At 41.9% G+C, this 21,111-nt stretch overlaps 1 pseudogene; it reads left to right on the top strand.

The window, feature by feature from the left end:
• The first annotated feature begins 1,040 nt into the window (after positions 1–1,040).
• The window catches only part of LOC129564095 (histone-lysine N-methyltransferase PRDM9-like), a 172,465-nt pseudogene continuing 152,394 nt past the window's right edge, over positions 1,041–21,111 (top strand).

The following is a 21,111-nucleotide window of genomic DNA, read 5'->3' as shown; positions in this document are numbered from 1 at the left end:
CGGAAGCCCACAAGGCTCCCCTGTCCCTGGGATTCTCCAGGCAAGAACACTGGAGTGGGTTGCCATTTCCTTCTCCAATGTGTGAAAAGTGAAAGTGAAGTCGCTCAGTCGAGTCCGACCCTTAGCGACCCCACGGACTGCAGCCTACCAGGCTCCTCCATCCATAGGATTTTCTAGGCAAGAGTACTGGAGTGGCTTGCCATTGCCTTCTCCGTATAAATTTACTAGATAATGTCAAATTGTCCTTCAGAAAGTTGCATCACACTATGCTTTCACAACACTGCTGAAACATTCATTTTCCAATTTCTCATCGTCAATTTGGAGGAAAAAATTGCTATCTTTCAACTTTCTCATTGAACTTGGGCAATTTACATGGTGGGAAATTGTATTCCATTATTGTTTTGGTTTGCATTTCTTTTATTACCAATTAGGTTCCACATTTCTTCCTGATTCTCGGTAATTTTCCTTTTTTTCCCCCCTCTGGGTAATTTGTATTTCTTTGTACCCTTGTTTACTTCATGATTGTCTTCTATTGGGTTTTTCATCTTCTTATTTTAACTTCGGACTCTGCATTAATGATAAAGGAGCTCTTTGTCAGCTATCTTCCAAATATTTCTCGATTGTCATTTTATAGTTCCTTGTCTCTTGTCTATTCAGCCATGCTGGAATTTTACTACAAAGAAAGTTATGTAAATTTTCCCTTTTAAGCTTCTGGATAAAGACAATGTAAAATAAGAAATTTAAATAACGGCCCAAAACTCTAGGAAGCTAGTGGGTGTGGCTAAAAAATCGAGAAGGGGGCAACTCTCTCTGAGTTGCTCCGCATCTTCCCCTAGAGGTGTCAGGATGGGGCTTTGTGATGTCAAGGCTCACCCAGTGCCACCACTGGCTGGGGAAGTGATTTGTTGACCTCATAAAGCATAAGGGTGTGGCCCCCTGGGAGGGGTATATATAGGGGTACTCAGGGGCTCTGGAGCAGACCACTGGAAGTCTTCAAACTAACTAAGGTGACTCAGAAGACACAAGGCTCTAGATCGCTTATGGAACAGCCAATTCTAGATATGCAGGAGGAAAAGATGAAGACCTTCTATCAACTGAGGTCCAAAGGAAGTGTCAAGGTGAGCTGAACCGACCTAAGCTCCTCATGTCTTTCTCTGTTTGACTTAGTATGATCATCTCTAGGTGCATCCATGTTGGAAAAATAGCATTATTTCATTTTTCCTTATGGCTAATATTCCATTGTATGTATAATATATCTGTCTTTATCCATTCGCCTATCTATGGTCATTTAAGGTTGTTTCCATGTCTTTGCTACTGTACATTTTGCTACCATAAACACTGTTGAGCATATCACTTTTCTGATGGGAGGTTTCATCTTACTGGATATATGCCGAGTAGTGAGATTGTTAGATCGTATAATAACTGTATTTTTAGAGTTTTTAAAAAACACTATAGTGGGGAGGGAGATGGGCAGAAGGTTCAAAAGGAGGGGATATATGTATACATATGGCTGATTCACGTTGAGGTTTGACAGAAAACAACAAAATTCTGTAAAGCAGTTATTCCTCAATTAAAAAATTTTTAAAAATAATTATAAAAGAACTTTTCACTGTTTTCAATAGTGTCTGCATCAGTTTCTTGACTTTCATGTATAGGATGTTGTTAATCTTCCTGCAGGACATGGTTGGCTTACACGTGTTTTTCAAAATCTCTTACTTTTTTTTTTCTTAAATACTCTTAGGAGTGGAGCTGCCAGATCATATGGTCAGTCTCTTGTGTTCTTTACAAGGCACTTTGAAGTGACATTTATAGTGGCTCCTACCAAATATATCCCACTAGTACCATAAAGATTCCCCTTTAAAAATGTTCCTCTACCACGGCCTCTCTGTATAATATTTGACACTTTTTCACTACTCAGAGGTGATACCTCATTAGTATAGTTTGTGTATCTCTAATAATACACTTGGCTTCCCAGGTGGCACTATTGTAAAGAATCCTCCTGCAAAGGCATGAGTCAAAGGAGATGAGAAGGGAGGAAGATCCCCTGAAGGAGGAAATGGCAATTCACTCCAGAATTCTTGCCTGGAAAATTCCATGGACAGAGGAACTAGGTGGGCTATGGTTTCTGGGATCACAAAGAGGTGAACCCAAAAGAGTTCACAGTAATTCACTATAATGAGGGTACTTCATGTGCTTTATTTTTTTTTTATTTTTCTAATTATTTATTTGCATTACAATAGTTTAATATGAACAATCAGAACTAATGAACAGTATAACAATATTTTACAACTGAAATAATTAAAATAAACTATAAAATTACTACATAAAACAGGTCTGATCTAGCTTATTTACTTTCTATAATCTCTTCAGTGCTGCAAAACCATTTATTTCTTTTTTTTTTTCATGTTTTAATAAACACTTCGTCTTTTTGTATTGCTTTCTTTTTCATCACAATAATAGAAATATAACACCATATATCACTGTAAAACACATTTCCACATAAATGCTGATAAGCACAAAATATTTTTCATCATTTACATTTTAACTGTAATAATATATGGCAGGATTAAAGCTGCATCCATCATGTGTCTAACTAACCTTGCTGTAATGAATTTTTAAATGTAATGGTTTCTGTTGCAAAGTAAAATCGTACATAATGTCTAGTGACACAGTACGCTGGTGAATGGGTGGTTTTGGAAAATGGAAATGCAACTTCATTTTTAATTAGATTAATAAACTTCACCACCTCCACCTCCACCTCCAGCCAGCTTCCCAACCCTCCCTCCCACCACCATTATTTCTTTATTTATTTTAAATGAGGCTTTTAATTAATGTTTGACAGAGCTGATTCAGGTTGAATAGACTAAATTTCTTTAAACAAACTTACTTATACTCCAGAGTCCTTTAAAAACTTAATAGCATTTATACATTGAAGGTATTTGATTTTCTTGTAACTAGCACTTCAAATGCAACAAGCATTTGACCCAACAAGTAAAACTTTCTACAATTCATAACTTTTATAAATAAAATAAATTAAATGTACAGTGAATAAGTTCTCTGAAATATTTCAATATTTCTGCAGGTTCAGTAACATCATAAAATACATATCAACTAAAATTCACAAATCTAAAAACCTGTTAGGCATTTTTAGGCATTTTAAGTTGGAAATGAAGACCAATGTTACATCGTAATATGCCAATTACAAATAGTACTTCAAATAGCAAATACTACAGTTTGTCCCAAACTTTAAAAACTATTCATGAACTCAACACTGAACTATTGATGGCTATGAGAATTGTTTCCTAGCCTTTTTGAAAATTTCAACCCATTTACGTTTAAGGTAATTATTGATAAGTACGATCCCGTAGCCATTTTCTTTATTGCTTTGGGTTCAAGTTTATACTTCATGTGCTTTAAAAGAAATACTTAGAACTGTATTTACCTGTTGATATTTTCTTCCAGATATGGTCTGCTATTTGACATTTTTCATTCACACGAGACCACTAGCAATTTTTGAAAGTCAGATATCATTTAAAGCCCAGCAGCCTTGGAAATATTAAGTGATTCTGGTTTTTTTAAGGCACTTTGAGCTGTATTTAACTGTTGATGTTTTCTTCCTCAGAGTGTCCTGGACTTTCGTTTTCATTTTTTTTCTTTCTTTTTTTTTTTTTTTTTTTTTTGGTGAGTGACTCCTGTCATGTTCAAGTAAAGGTGTCATGTCGAGTCCAGCAACAGGACCTTGTGAATATCAGATGTCCATCAGTGATACTTTTAAGGCTGCTGTTACAGAGAAAAACCTCCATGCTGCAAGGATTTATTATTCATTCCTCTTTTAAGATGGCCTGTGCTGCCTGAGAGTTGTCAGGCCTGAAAGTACATTAGAATAGAACGAGCCAGAGAATGCCACCAATTCTGGCATCTCCTCACTCTTGGATCTTTGAAGTAAATGTTCCTATTCTCTTTAAGTTGAAGACAAGGATGAGTTGGCTTTACGTGTGCAGATTCTTATTCCGAGACACTGAGACTACTCTATGTATTCAGTTGTGCTTGCTTTTTGCTACATATTATTAGAAATTGTTTCATGTACCACTCTTGCTGCAATAGGCTTACATAGATTTTGTATTTTACATGTATCTGTGAGAAGAAATTAATACTAAGTTCCAGATGTATCCCTTCCATCCACCAAGGTCCTTGGCTACCCATAAGTGTCTTGCCAGGTTGGATGTCCATGTCACATTTGTGTGGGTGCTCACTACAGTGGATGTTTGTATCCCACCACTCCATTGTATCCCATGATATTTCTTGAATTGCTCCTTCACTCAATGTGGTGATCTTTGGATTTATCTCTATCGCTGAAGATGGCCTACTTTCAAATATCAATTCTTGCTTCAAAATTCATTCCAGACCTATATCACACTTCTGTATCCATTCCTCTGTCCAGGTACACTATCTTAACATACATATCTTTGATGTTCTGAATGGTGTGGCAGGAGCCAGTATGGGGTGAGTGGTGTTCGAAATCTGTTCATTTCTGAAATACTCCAGGAGAGGATCTGATTTATCATACTGTCTCTACCTTTTTATTTATTTATTTTATTTATTTTTCTCTCATGGGAGTGTACTTTTCCAATCATGCTCCTAGTGGCTCTTACCAGGTCCATCCCACCAGAACCCTAAAACGTCCACTGTACTAATGCTACTCTACCATTGATGCCATGTCTAGCATTTGACAGTGGCCTTTTTCCATGCTCAGGCAGAGGTGATAATGTCCTTGCAGCTTAGATGTCTGTATCTCTTAGAATTCACCCTATGTGCCCATTGTCATGTGCTTTTTTAAAGAAACACGGAATTGTGTTCACATGTTCATGTCCTCTTCCTGCTAGCGTCTCCCATGTTTAATTTATTTATTTTCCTCTCTATGAGCCCTGGAAATTTGTTAAGGGTGGATTTCAGTTGGAGCTCAGCACGCTTGTGGCCATCAGCAAGCATTTTAAGGTTGCTGTTAGAGAAAATGTCCACAAGGAGGCAGCATTTCTTCATTCCCTCCTGTTGTTCCCATGGTAACAGCAGCTTCTGTGTTATTCCCAAGTCTGGTTGTAAATAAGAGTAAAATGAGACACAGTAGTCGCCAAAAGTTTTTGTCTGTTTGCTCTTTGATCTTTTTTAAAGTAAAACTTTATTATTTTTTTTTTTATTTAAGACTATCTACACCGTTGTAGTTGTTGCATGGAAACAGTTCCACCTTCTTTTCACAGACAACTGCAGGTATTCAGCAGAGGTTATTGTCAGAGGTATCTTTTAGAATCTGTTGAATACATGTCTCTTGATACAGGAGGTCCATGTGGATTATGAATTGCATAGGTATTTGTGGGTATAACTTTATTCCAGCCTTCACCTTTCGGCCTCTCACCCATCAATACCCTTCACTAACTGTAATTTTCTTACCAGGAGTGTAAGTCCATTTCAGTCTTGCTTGGGTACTCATTGCCATCAATGTCTTTCAATCCCCTCTGGAAGGTATGTGTTGTGAGATCTCTTTAATCCCCCCTTCTTTACTTACTGTAATCTGCTCTACATTTCTTGGTATCCACGAAATCTGGTTATCGGAGTCATATTTATTGTGTCTCTATGTCCCATTTGTTTCTTTTTTCATTTGCACCCAACGACTCTCTTTCCTTTGTGAATGCTGCTGAAGTGCATGTTTGTGGAGGTGGGGATGTTTTGTGTTTTCCATGATGTGTTGATTTCTCAAATACTCTGGGAGTGGAACTGTCATGACATCATCTGTCTCATTTTGTGATTCCAAGGCATGACAGTCATACTCATAAAGTCTCTGGCCGCTTACCTCCCACAAGTGGCATACAGCGGTCCCCTTTACTAACATTGCTCTATCCTTCCTTGTCTGTAGAGTTTTGTAGAGTGGCCTTTTTGGTTTCTCAGTAGTGTTATCACGTTGCAGCTTAACTTTTCGAATCACTGATAATAGAGCAAATGAAGCACATTTCCAGAGGCTTCTTTCTAAGCACTAAGTATTTACTTGTTGATGTTTCCTTCCTGATTGTGTGGTTTGCTCTTGTTTTTTTTTTTTTTTTTTTGCTGTGCCACCCTTGGCCATTTTCTAAGGTTTGGTGTCATTTAGAGCCCAGGCACCTTGTTTATAGTCAGTGTCCATCAACCCAAGGTTTAAGGTTGCTGTTTCAGAACGTGGCCACAAAGCGGCAGCATTTCTTTGGGTTCTCCTCTTGTTACTATGTTAACTGCATCTTTAGAAGTATGTGCCACTTCCACTTGTAAATAACAGTAGTATGAGATAGAGGAAGGCCCTGAATGCTTGTATCTCCTTCCTTCTCGGTTTCATTGTAGTTCATATTTCTTTTTTTAAATTTATTTGTTTTAATTGGAGGTTAATTACTTTATATTATTGTATCGGTTTTGCCATACATTGACATGAATCTGCCCCAGGTGTACATGTGTTCCCCATGTTGAACCCCCCTCCCACCTCCCTCCCCATCCCATCCCTCCGGTTCATCCCAGTGCACCAGCCCCGAGCATCCTGTATCATGCATCGAACCTGGACTGGCAATTCATTTCACGTATGATAATATACATGTTTCAATGCCATTCTCCCAAATCATCCCACCCTCGCCCTCTCCGACAAAGTCCAAAACACTCTTCTATACATCTGTGTCTCTTGTTTGACGAAGGTGATAAACAAAGTTGCCTTTGTCGTGGCTGTACAGATTCTTGCTCCCTCACACCAATACACAGAGGCATTCAGCAGGGGTTATTTCCTCTGACCTGCTCTCAGAAAGGGTGTAGTCATCACTCTTGCTAAATCATTCCCTGTGGATTTTGTATTTGACAGGTAATTTTGGGATTCTGTGAATTTCAGACTAAAAATGTAAGCCTTCCTCTCACCCATTCCCTTTGCTAACCATCAGGGAGTTCCCATCACTTGGTGTCCATGTTACCTCAGTTGGGGTACTCACTGCCAGCAATATTGGCTGTCCCATTTGAAAGGTAAATGCTATGACACAGCTCTCATCTGACCTTCTTCACTGACTCTGATTATCACTACACTTATCTGTGCCTCTGACGAAATTTTTTCCTTGTTTCAGTGGCTGAGTCATATTCCTTCGTGAACCCAAATCCCATTCCTTGATCCACTCATCTCTACCTCACTGTGTACTTTCTTTACTTTCATCTCTGGGCATTGGGAATGCTGCTGCAGTGCATGCTCTCTTGCATTTGGTTTTCAAAATCTGTATTTCTGATGTATCCTAGGAGTGGAGAGGCCATGTCATACTTTCTAAGTTTTTTCTATAAAGGCACTTGAGTAGTGACTCTTCTACTGGCTCCTCCCACTAATATGCCCCTAATACTATAAAAGGAACCCCTGACTAATGTTAATCTACCATTCCTGGTCTGGTCCATTTTTCATGATGGCCTTTTCCAGTGCTCAGAGTTGATGTCTCGTGGCAGTTTGGATTTTGTATCTCTGGTAAGAAACCCTATGGAGTACTATTCATGGGCTTTTTGCTATTTGAAAGCATTTTGAATTGCATTTACCTGCTGATATTTTCTTCCTGAGAGTGTCCCAGTTTTGGTTTTGTGTGTGTGTGTATGTGTGTTTATTTATTTATTTTTGGGTGTGTGACTCCTGATGTGTTCAAGGGTAGGTGTTATGTCGAGTCCAGTGGCCTTGTGAATATCAGATGTCCATCAGCGATAGTTTTCAGGCTGTGGTTACAGAGAAAAGCCTCCATGCTGCAAAACTTCTTTATTCTGTCCTCTTTAAGGATGGCCTCTGCTGCCTGAGAGTTTTAGTCAGGCCCGACTATACATTTGAGTAGAATGAGCCAGAGGATACCACCAAACCTGGTGTCTCCTCACTCTTGGATTTTATTTTAAGTAAAAGTTCCTATGCTATTTAAGTTGACTGACAAGTCTGCATTTGTTTTATGTGAATAGATTATTGTTCCATGGCACTGAGAATATTAAATATTCAGCTGTGCTTGTTTTCACCTACATGTTATTAGAACGTGTTTCGTCTACCACTCTTGTTGAAGTAGGTTTATGTGGATTCTGTATTTTATATGTATCTGTGGCAAGAAATTAATACCAAGTTCCAGATGTATCCCTTCCATCAAGCAGGGCCTCTGCTACCCATATGCTTCTTGCAAGGTTGGATGTCCTAGTCACCTTTGTGTGGGTGCTCACTGCTATGGATTTTTGTATCCCACCTCTCCATTTCATCCCATGATGATCCTTGCATCGACCTTCCTTCGTTCAGTGTGATGATCTCTGGATTTATCTCTATCTCTAAGACGGACTATATTCATATTACAGTCCTTGATTCAAAACTTCTTCTATACCTAGATCACATTTCTTTATCCATTGCTCTGTCCAGGTATGCTATCTTTACTTTCATCTCTTCAATGTTCTGAATGGTGCAGCAGGACCCTGTTTGGTATGTGTGTTGTTCGAAATCTGTTCATTTCTGAAATATCCAGGAGAGGATTTGATTAATCATTCTGTCTCTACCTCTTTATTTATTTATTTTTCTATCATGTGAGTGCACTCTTCTAGTCATGCTCACAGTGGCTCTTACCAGATCCATCCCACCAGTACCCTAAAGCGTCCACTGTACTAACGCTACTCTTCCACTGATGCCATATCCGGTGTTTGACAGTGGCCTCTTTCCATTCCCAGGCAGAGGTGATGATGTCCTCGCAGCTTAGATGTTTTTATCTCTCAGAATTCGGCCAATGTGCAAATTGTCATGTGCTTTTTTAAAGAAACAAGGAATTCTGTTTACATGTTCATATCCTCTTCCTGTTAGCTTCTGCTATGTTTAGTTTATTAATTTTCCCCTCTGTGAGCCCTTGAAATTTGTTAAGAGTGGGTATCAGGTTGAGCTCAGCACCCTTGTGAATAGTGTGGCCATCAGCAAGCATTTTAAGGTTGCTGTTAGAGAAAATGTCCACAAGGTGGCAACATTTTTTCATTCCCTCGTCTTGTTACTATGGTAACAGCAGCCTGGGAGTTTATTCCAGGCTAGGTTGTAAATGAGAGTAGAATGAGGGAAGGATGACACCAAAAATTTTTGTCTTTTTAGCCTTTGAGGTTTGTCTTAAGTCTAACTTTATTTATTATTTAAGACTCTACACCATTGTAGTTGTTGCAGGGAAACAGTTTATCCTTCCTTTCCACAGATACCTGGAGGTATTCAACTGTCGTTATTGTCAGAGCTATCTTTTAGAATGTGTTGAGTATATGTCTCTTGATACAGGAGGTCCATGTGGATTATGAGTTGCATAAGTATTTGTGGGTATAACTTTATTCCAGCCTTCACCTTTCGGCCTCTCACCCACCGTTACCCTTCGCTAACTGTAATTTTCTTATCAGAATGTAAGTCCATTTCAGTCTTGCTTGGGTACTCATCGCCATCAATATGTTTTTTAATCCCCTCTGGAAGGTATATGTTGTGATTTGTCTTTAATCCGCCCTTCTTTACTTACTGTGATTCGGTCTAGATTTCTACATATCCCTGAAAATGTCATTTTTTGCATTTTCATAATGTCAGAGTCATATTTCATTGTGTCTCTATGTCCAATTTCTTTCTCTTTTCGTTTGCAGTCAACGATTCTCTTTCCTTTCATTTCTTGGGCATTGTGAACGCTGTTGCAGTACATGTTTTGGGGGGTGGGGGTGTGGACTTGTGTTTTCCATGATTTTTTGGTTTCTCAAATGCTCTGGGATTGAAACCACCACATGACATCATCTGTCCCATTTTGTGATTCTAAGGCACTTTACAGTCTTGCCCATGAATATTCTGATTGCTTATCTACCACCAGTAGCATATAGTTTCGTTTAGTTCAGTTGCTCAGTCGTGTCCTCCCCTTTGCGACCCCATTAACCGCAGCACGCCAGGTTCATACTGTTCATGGGTTTCTCAAGGCAAGAATACTGAAGTGGTTTGACATTCCCTTCTCCAGTCTACCACATTCTGTCAGACCTCTCAACCATGTCCCATCCATCTTGGGTGGCCCCAGATGGCATGGCTTAGTTTCATTGAGTTAGACAAGCTGTGCTCCTTGTGATCAGATTGGCTTACAAGGGATACCTTTACTAATATTGCTCTTCTCTTTCTTGTCAGAGGTTTGGATAGTGGCCTGTTTGGTTTCTCACTAGTGATTGTGTTGCAGTTTATTTTTTTGTATCACTGATAGTAAAGCAAATGAGGCACATTTCCAGAGGTTTTTTTCTAAGCATTTACTGGTATTTACCTGTTCAAGCTTCCTTCCTGATCATGTGGTGTGTTCTTGTTTTTATTTCGGTGAGCTACCTCTGTCCATTTTGTAAGGGTAGGTGTCATTTAGAGCCTGGTCGCCTTGTGAATAATCGGTGTCCATCAGCTTAAGGTTTATGGTTGCTGCTCCCGAAAGTGGCCACCAGGCGGCAACATTTATTGGGTTCTCCTCTTGTTACTATGGTAACTGCATCTTTAGAGGTATGAGGAATTTCCTCTTCTAAATGAGAGTAGAATGAGCTAGAGGAAGCTCTGTCCCCCACCCCGAAAGCTTGTGTCTCCTTCATTCTCGGTTTTATTGTAGTTCATATTTCTTGTTTGACGAAGGTGATGTACAGAGTTGCCTTTGATGTAGCTGTACCAATTCTTGCTCCATTACACCAATACACAGGCTTTCAGCAGTGGTTATTTCCTCCGACCTGCTCTCAGAAAGTGTGTAGTAATCACTGTTGCTAAGTCTGTCCCTGTGATTATGTATGTGACGGGTATTTGTGGGAATCCATGAATTTCAGCCTATCAATGTAAGCCTTCCTCTCACCCATCCCCTTTGCTAAGCATCAGGGAGTTCCCAGCACTGATGGGAACCCATTTTACCTCAGTCAGTATACTCACTGGCAGCAATATTGTCTGTCCCATTTTTGAGGTAAATGCTATGACACAGCTCTCATCGACCCTTCTTCACTGACTCTGATTATCACCACACTTACCTGTACCTCTGACAATGACATTATTTGCTTCTTTCAATGCCTGAGTCATATTCCATCATGAACCCAAATTCCACTTCTTGATTCACTCATCTCTCTTTCCCATGTACTTTCTTTACTTTCATCTCTTGGCATTGTGAATGCTGCTGCAGTGCATGCTCTCTTTCATGTGGCTTTCAAAATCTGTGTATTTCTGATGTATCCTAGGAGTGGGAAGGCCTAGTCATACTGTCTCTTTTGTTTCTGTAAAGCAACATGGACAGTGATTTTTATACTAGCTCTTCCCATTGATATGCCCTCACTAATATAAAAGGATCCCCCTCATTAATGTTAATCTACCATTTCTGGTCTGGGCCATTTTCCATGGTGGCCTTTTCCAGTGCTAAGATTTTATGTCTCATGGCAGTTTAAATTTCATATCTCTGATAAGAAATCCTGTTGAACACTATTCATGGGCTTTTTACATTATTCATAGGGTTTTTGGTTTTTGAAAGCACTGAGTTGTATTTACCTGGTGATGTTTACTTCCTGAGTGTGTCCCGGTTTTGTTTTGGCTTTTGATTGTATGGTTTCTCAGGTGGTCATGTATGGATGTGAGAGTTGGACTGTGAAGAAAGTTGAGCACCAAAGAACTGATGATTTTTAACTGTGGTGTTGGAGAAGACCCTTGAGAGTCCCTTGGACTGCAAGGAGATCCAACCAGTCCATTCTAAAGGAGATCAATCCTGTGTGTTCATTGGAAGGACTGATGCTAAAGCTGAAACTCCAATACTTTGGCCACTTCATGTGAAGGGTTGACTCATTGGAAAAGACTCTGATGCTGGGAGGGATTGGGGGCAGGAGGAGAAGGGGACGACAGAGAATGAGATGGCTGGATGGAATCACCATCTCGATGGACATGAGTTTGAGTGAACTCCGGGAGTTGGTGATGGACAGGGAGACCTGGCGTGCTGTGATTCATGGGGTCACAAAGAGTCGGACACGACTGTGCGACTGAACTGAACTGAACTGAATATTATTATTTTTGATGTGTGACCCCTGACATGTTGAAGGGTAGATGTCATGTTGAGTCCAGTGGCTTTGTGACTATCAGATGAACATCAGCAATAGTTTGAAGGCTGCGGTTACAGAGAAAAACCTCCATGCTGCAAGTTTTTGTTTTTTTGTGTTTTTTTTTTTATTCCCTCCTCTTTTAGGATGGCTACTGTTGTCTTAAGAGTTTTTGTCATGCTTGGTTGTACATTAGAGTAGAATGAGCCAGAGAAGCTACCAAACCTGGTGTCTGTCCTCACTCTCCTTAGCTCAGTCCTCCCTACCTTAACTCACCTTAGCTTAGCTCTCCTTAGCTTAGCTTTCCTTAGTTTAGCTCTCCTAAGCTCAGCCCTCCTAGCTGTCCTTAGTGGAGGACTCCTTAGGATAGCTATTATTAGCTTGACTCTCCTTAGCTTAGATTTCCTTAACAAAGCTCTCCTCTCGTTAGCTTAGCTCTCATTATTTTAGCTCTCCATAGTATGACTCTTCTTAGCTCAGCCCTCCTTAAGATAGCTACCATTAGCTCAGCTCCCCTTCAGTCAGTTCATTCACTCAGTCTTGTCCAACTCTTTGTGACCATGTGGACTGCAACTCACTTGGCCTCTCTGCCCATCACCAACTCCCAGAGTTTACTCAAACTCACGTTCACTGAGTCAGTGATGCCATCCAACCATCTCATCCTCTGTTGTCTGCTTCTCCTCCTGCTTTCAATCTTTTCCAGCATCAGAGTCTTTTCAAATGAGTCAATTCTTCACATCAAGTGGCTAAAGTATTGGAGCTCCAGCTTCAACATCAGTCCTTCCAAAGGATATTCAGAACTGATTTGCTTTAGAGTGGACTGGTTGGATCTCCTTGCAGTCCAAGGGACTCTGGAGAGTCTTCTCCAACACCGCAGCTCAAAAGCATCAATTCTTCCTCACTCAACTTTCTTTGTAGACCAACTCTCACATCCATACATTCAGTTCAGTTCAGTTCAGTCGCTCAGTCGTATCTGACTCTTTGCAACCCCATGAATAACAGCACTCCAGGCCTCCCTGTCCATCACCAACTCCCGGAGTTCACTCAAACCCATGTCATTACTACTGGAAAAACCATAGCTTTGACCAGATGGATCTTTGTTGGCAAAGTAATGTCTCTGTTTTATAATGTGCTGTCATAACTTTTCTTCAAAAGAGTAAGCATCTTTTCATTACATGGCTGCAGTCACCATTTGCAGTGATTTTGGAGCCCTAAAAAATAAAGTCTGTGACTATTTCCAGTGTTTCCCTATCTATTTGATATTAAGTATTGGGACCAGATGCCATGATCTTAGTTTCCTGAATGCTGAGTCTTAAGCCAACTTTTTCACTCTCCTCTTTCACTTTCATCAAGAAGTTCTTTAGTTCTTCTTTGCTTTCTGCCATGAGGGTGGTGTAATCTGCATATCTGAAGTTATTGATATTTCTCCTGGCAATCTTGATTCCAGCTTGTGCTTCATCCAGGTCAGGGTTTCTAATGATGTATTCTGCATATAAGTTAAATAAGCAGGGTGACAATATACAGCCTTGATGTACTCCTTTCCCTATTTGGAACCAGACTTTTCCATGTCCAGTTCTAACTGTTGATTTCTGACCTGCATATAGATTTCTCAAGAGGCAGGTCAGGTGGAGTGGTATTCTTATCTCTTTCAGAATTTTTCAATTTGTTGTGATCCACACAAAGTCTTTGGCATAGTCAATAAAGCAGAATTAGATGCTTTTCTGGAACTCTCTTGCTTTTTGATGATCAAACGGATGTTGGCAATATGATCTCTGGTTCCTCTGCCTTTTCTAAATCCAGCTTGAACATCTGGAAGTTCACATTTCACATACTGTTGAAGCATGGCTTGTGTAATTTTGAGCACTATTTTACTAGTGTGTGTAATGAGTGCAATTGTGTGGTAGTTTAAGCATTCTTTGGCATTGCCTTCCTTTGGGATTGGAATGAAAACTGATGTTTTCCAGCCCTGTAGCCACTGCTGAGTATTCCAAATTTGCTGGCGTATTAAGAGCAGCACTTTCACAGCATCATTGAAATAGCTCAGCTGAAAGATCCCCAATCCCCACCATCCAAGGACCTCAGTTTCTTCAGCCCTTGTGACCCAGATCTCCTCAAGCTGAGTGACTTTCCCTTAGACATAGAACCAATGTTATGCCCAGATTTTTCTGAGTCCCCAGGCAGAGATCCTCAAAACCCTTCCTGGAGAAATGTTCCCTCTCCTGCACTGGAACAGAGCCCTGATTTCAGCCTGACCCCAGTCTAGCAGTTAGGTTCTTCCAGGTCTCCTCAGGACTCCCTCCGTCACCCACAGACACATCCCTCCCAGTGCCTTTCCTCAGAGTGGCTGAATTGTAGGAGAACGAAAGAAACCAAATCTAATTCACTTTAGGCTGGTCTGTCATAGCTGGTCAGGATCCGTCCTATCCACCAATACCCTCACCCTGACTTTCCCCTCACCTTCCTGCCCTGGACACTCCACCCAAGGAAGACAGACCAGGTTCTGGATAGTGGTCTGGGCATTCTCAGCATCTTTCTCCTCCACAGGCACCTTGGCCTTGAGGCAGTCCCATGACCATGAGCCGAAACAGGTCTTCAGAGGCGAGTACTGGTGGAGATGCTAGGAGAACAGAGTTGAAGCCCATGGTGAGAGGTAGAGACAGCAAAGTCCACCAAAGCTCTATAGGAAGGACACGGAGCTGGTCCCTGAAGGACCACACTGCTTGCCTGGGCAGCTGAGTGAACTTCTCTGTGAACGTACACAGGATAGGAGTGCCTGGTCCTGTCTTAGACGGTGAGGTGGAGTGGAACAAAACAGGACACTAGCATGGTCAACTGCTTTGTGTCCAGAGAGAGTTAGGAAAATGCTCAGTGTTTGCTCAGTTAAGCAGGACACAGTCATGAAGAAAAGTCTTCATTGCTGTCTCACAGAGACAATCCAGTAGGTTCAGGCTACTCCCTACACAAAAGGTAGAGGAGAAGGCCCAGCTCTAAGGTCTGACTTATATTAGTAAACCACTGATGAAATCTATTATTTTCCTTAGGCCAAAGATACTTTCAAAGACATTTCCATATACTTCACCAAAGAAGAATGGGCAGAGATGGAAGAATGGGAAAAAATTCGTTATAGAAATGTGAAAAGTAACTAAGAAGCACTGATTGCTACAGGTAACAGGAAGTGCTGGGAGCTTGTGAGCCTGGGAAACATGAAACAGGTCTTCAGCCTCAGTGTTTACTTGGCCCTGTCTTAGGTGGCTTCATCTGCTCACAGTTCCCTTTTCTGTGGAGACTAACCTGGAGGAAATTTTTATTGTTTTGTATCAAAGTGGGGTTGACCCTGCAGTGCAGAGCTCACCTCTTGCCTTGTTCTACATTCTCCCAGGCCATACTACCAATTTCCCTGACTTTGTGACACTTTCCATTGTTTCTGTGCTTTGTTCCTCCTCCTTAGAACAAATATTTTGCTTCTTTCCAGGTCTCAGAGCTCTTCGACCAGCTTTCATGCATCACCACAGGCAGGTCATCAAACCCCAGGTAGATGACACTGAGGATTCTGATGAAGAATGGACACCAAGGCAGCAAGGTGAGAGGCCAGAAGGATTTAGAGGTGTCTTCCTGAAACAAGCCTGGGCTTAGGTCTAAACTGCATCTCAGCCATTAGAAAAGAAAGCATAATTTCCAGCATTCTGAAGTGGTTGTGGCCGAATATTGTCATAAGCCTGAATGAAGGTGAAAGTATAGGTTTTCCAGTGTAATTTTCAAAAGTTTTATATTTAAAATGTATCATTCCGAGGAGGGAGGAAGATGGCGGAGGAATAGGACGAGGAGACCACGTTCTCACCCACAAATTTATCAGAAGAACATATGAACGCTGAGTAAATATCATAAAACAACTTCTGAATGCTGGCAGAGGACATCAGGCACCCAGAAAAGTAGCCCATTGTCTTCGAAAGGAGGTAGGAAAAGCATAAAAAATAAAAAGAGAGACAAAAGAGGTAGGGATGGAGCTCCGTCCTGGGAAGGGAGGCTGAAAAAAGAGAGAAGTTTCCAAACACCAGGAAACACTCTCACTGGCGAGTCTATGGCAAGCCTTGGAACCTCAGAGGGCAACATAACCAGGAGGAAAAACAAATAAATAATTAAAACCCACAGATTACGCACCCAACAGTAACTCCCAGCAGAGAAGCAGCGCAGACACCCGCATCCGCCACTAGTAAGTGGGAGCTGAGCAGGGAGGTGCGGGCTGCATTGCTTAGAGTGAGGACCAGGCCTGAATGCCCCGAGAGCAATCTGAGGGTGCTAACTTGAGATAGCATAGCAGACTGTGGGATAGCTACCCCGCGAAAAGGTGAAAAGTCCTAACCTAAGACTCCGCCAGACTCACTCACAGAACAAAAGACTGAGCAGAGCTAGCCGGCTGCAGACAGGCCCATCCCCCACCCCCCATCAGAGACAGGAAGGGGAGGGCAGCCAGAGCCAGAAGGGGGCAATCCCAGTCCCAGAGAGGCAGCCGATACCAAACTGCAAAGAGGTTTCATTGCTAACCAAGACTTCTTGTGTTACAGGCCGGTCAACATCTGCCTGAGAAGGTGTGGTGGTTGTACACCCAGAAAACCGAGTGGCAGGGACTGGGGAGATGATAAGTCGCAGTGACCATGCTCGTCAAACACCTGATTATGTGAGCTGCTCAGACCAGGGAAGGGCACAAAACGCAGGCCCAACCAAGTCTGAACCTTTGTGTGGAGTACGTGAGTACCGTGAGTACCAGAACCTGAGAGACTTTGACCTGGGATGTGCATGCAACCAAGCAATGGCCTCAGACATTTCCCGGCAGAGCAACCTATAGACTGTGCAGGGTAAACTGGGACAGCACATGCACCGGGAGTGGGGGCAAACCCACTGTGGCCAAGACACTGCAAGCACACCCCACAGACCCTGGTGATATTTTTCTGCAACATTCCTCCCTCCCCACAGCACGACTGAACAAGTGAGCCTTAAAAAGTGTCTGCAACCGCCCCTTAGTATCAGAGTGGAAATTAGACACTGAAGAGACCAGCAAACAGAAGAAGATAAAACAGAGGGAAACACCTTGGAAGTGACAGATGGAGAAGTCTTGAGGCTACTGCAAGAATAAGATTGAAAACCAAAGGCAGGAAGCTTAAGTCCAAATCCTGAGAACACCAGAGAACTCCTGACTCCAGGGATCATTAATCGATAGGAGATCATCAAACATCTCTATACCTACACTAAAACCAAGCACCAACCAAGGGTCAACAAGTTCCAGAGCAAGACATACCAAGCAAATTCTCCAGCAACACAGGAAAATAGCCCTGAACTTCAATAAACAGGCTGCCCAAAGTCACTCCAAACCCGCTGACATCTCAAAACACATTAATGGAGGCTTCATTGCACTCAAGAGAGAAGAAATCCCACCCACCCACCAGAGCACCGACACAAGATTCCCTAACCAGGGAACCTTGACAAGCCACCCATCTAACCCCACCCACAGTGAGGAAACTCCACAATAAAGAGAACTCCAGATGAAGGAACAAGATGGCAGAGGAATAGGATAACAAGACCACTCTCTCCCCCACAAATTCATCAAAAGAACATTTGAATGCGGGGTAAAGTCCACAAAACAACTTCTGAATGCTGGCAGAGGACATCAGGCACCCAGAAAAGCAGCCCATTGTCTTCAAAAGGAGGTAGGAAAAAACATAAAAGAATAAAAGAGAGGCAAAAGAAGTAAGGACGGAGCTCCGTCCCAGGAAGGGAGGCTTTAAAAAGAGAGAAGTTTCCAAACACCAGGAAACACTCTCACTGGCGAATCTGTGGTGAGCCTTGGAACCTCAGAGGTCCACATAACCCTCTTATTTTTAAAGATTTTTTTAAAACCCACAGATTACACACCAAACGGTAACTCCCAGCGGAGAAGCAGCCCAGACGCCTGCATATGCCATTAGCAAGTGGGGGCTGGGCAGGGAGGAGTCGGCTGAACTGCTGAGAGAGAGTTGGGCTTGAATGCCACAAGGGCAATCTGAGAGAACTGGGGATAGCAAAGCACACTGGGATAGCTTCCCTGCGAAAAGGCGGAAAGCTCTAACCTAAGACTCCGCCAGCCATGCTCACAGAACAAAGGACTGAGCAGAGCGAGCTGGCTGCAGTCGGCCCATCCCCCATCCCCTGCCGAGACAGGCAGGGAGGTCAGCTAGAGCCGGAGGGGGCAACCACGGCCCCAGAAAGGCATCCAATACCAAACTTCAGGCAGGCTTCGTTGTTAATCAAGACTTCTTGGGCTCGGGCCAGTCGATATCCGCCTGAGAAGGTGCACTGGTTGTGCATCCAGAAAACCAAGTGGCAGGGACTGGGGAGGCGATAAGTCGCAGCGACCGTGCTCGCCAAACCTGGTCACCTGAGCTGCTCGGACCGGGGAAGGCACAAAACGCAAGCCCAATCAAGTCTGCGCCTTTGTGGAGTACCTGAGAACCTGAACTTGAGCCGCTCAGACCTGGGAAGTGCATACAACCAAGCGCCGGCCTCGGGCAGTTCCCGGCAGAGCAACCTAGAGCCTGTACAGTGTAGACTGGGACAGCACACGCGCTATGAGCGGAGGCAAACCCAATGTGGCTGAGACGCTGCGAGCACTCCCCACAGATGCCAGAGATATTTGTCTGCAGCGTTCCTCCCTTCCCAGAACAGGACTGAACAACTGAGACTTTAAAAAGTGTCCACCCGCACCCTAGTGTCAGGGCGGAAATGGGACACTGAAGAGACCAGCAAACAGAAGCTAAAACAGAGGGAACCGCCTGGGAAATGACAGATAGAGTAGTCTAGAGGGTACTCCAAGAATAAGACCAAAAACCGGAGGCAAGAGGCTTAAGCCCGAATCCTGAGAACACCACAGAACTCCTGACTCCAGGGAACATTAATCGATAGGAGCTCATTAAACGTCTCCATACCTACACTAAAACCAAGCACCACCCAAAGGTCAACAAGTTCCAGGGCAAGACATACCATGCAAATTCTCCAGCAAAACAGGAAAATAGCCCTGAGCTTCAATATACAGGCTGCCTAAAGTCACTCCAAACCCAGCGACATCTCATAACTCATTACTGGACACTTCATTGCACTGTAGAGAGAAGAAATACAGCTCCACCCACCAGAACACCGACACAAGCTTCCCTAACCAGGGAACCTTGACAAGTCACCTGTCCAACCCCACACACAGCCAGGAAACTACATAATAAAGAGAACGCCACAAACTGCAAGAAGAGGGAAAGGCCACCCCAAGCAAAGCAATATAAGCAAGATGAAGAGGCAGAGAAATACCCAGCAAGTAAAGGAACAAGATAATTGCCCACCAACACAAACAAAAGAAGAAGATATAGGGAATCTACCTGATAAAGAATTTTGAATTTTGGTGGTGAAAATGATTCAAAATCTTGAAAGCAAAGTGGAGTTACAGATAAATAACCTGGAGAAAAGGATTGAGAAGATAGAAGAAAGGTTTAATAAGGACTTAGACGAAACAAAAAAGCGTCAATATACAATGAATAATGCAATAGATGAGATCAGAAACACTCTGGAGGGAACAAACAGTAGAATAATGGAGGCAGAAGACAGGATAAGGGAGCTAGAAGACAGAATTGTAGAAATAAATGAAACAGAGAGGAAAAAAGAAAAACGAATTAAAAGAAATGAGGACAATATTAGAGTCCTCTGGGACAATGTTAAACGCTCCAACATTCGAATCATAGGAGTCCCAGAAGAAGAAGACAAAAAGAAAGAACATTAGAGAATACTTGAGAAGATAATAGTTGAAAACTTCCCTAAAATAGGGAAAGAAATAATCACCCAAGTCCAAGAAACCCAGAGAGTCCCCAACAGAATAAACCCAAGGCAAAATACTCCAAGAAACATATTAATCAAATTAACAAAGATCAAACACAAAGAACAAATATTAAAAGCAACAAGGGAAAAGCAGCAAATAACACACAAGGGGATTCCCATAAGGATAACAGCCGATCTTTCAACAGAAACTCTTCAGGCCAGGAGGGAATGGCAAGACATACTTAAAGTGATGAAAGAAAATAACCTACAGCCCAGATTACTGTACCCAGCAAGGATCTCATTCAAATATGAAGGAGAAATCAAAAGCTTTACAGGCAAGCAAAAGCTGAGGGAATTCAGCATCACCAAACCAGCTCTCCAACAAATGCTAAAGGATCTTCTCTAGTCAGGAAACACAGAAAGGGTGTATAAACTTGAACCCAAAACAATAAAGAAAATGACTACGGGATCGTATTTATCAATAATTACCTTAAACATAAATGGGTTGAATGCTCCAACCAAAAGACAAAGGCTGGCTGAATGGATACAAAAACAAGACCCCCATATATGTATTCTACAAGAGACCCACCTCAAAACGAGGGACACATACAGACTGAAAGTGAAGGGCTGGAAAAAGATATTCCATGCAAATTGAGACCAAAAGAAAGCAGGAGTAGCAATACTCATATCAGATAAAATAGTCTTTAAAACAAAGGCTGTGAAAAGAGACAAAGAAGGAAACTACATAATGATCAAAGGATCAATCCAAGAAGAAGATATAACAATTATAAATATTTATGCACCCAACATAGGAGCACCGAAATATGTAAGACAATTACTAACAAGTATGAAAGGGGAAATTAACAATAACACAATAATAGTGGGAGATTTTAACACCCCACTTACATCTATGGATAGATCAACTAAACAGAAAATTAACAAGGAAACACAAACTTTAAATGATACAATAGACCAGTTAGACCTAATAGATCTCTATAGGACATTTCACCCCCAAACAATGAATTTCACCTTTTTCTCAAGCGCACACGTAACCTTTTCCAGGATAGATCACATTCTGGGTCATAAATCTAGCCTAGGTAAATTCAAAAAAATTGAAATCATTCCAAGCATCTTTTCTGACCAGAATGCAGTAAGATTAGATCTCAACTACAGGAGAATACCTATTAAAAATGCCAACATATGGAGACTGAACAACAT

This window comes from Moschus berezovskii, chromosome X (genome assembly GCF_049115385.1).
Source record: "Moschus berezovskii isolate FMDL1 chromosome X, NW_MosBer_1.0, whole genome shotgun sequence".
Lineage (NCBI taxonomy): Eukaryota > Metazoa > Chordata > Mammalia > Artiodactyla > Moschidae > Moschus > Moschus berezovskii.
This window is presented reverse-complemented; position numbering and strand designations above follow the sequence as displayed.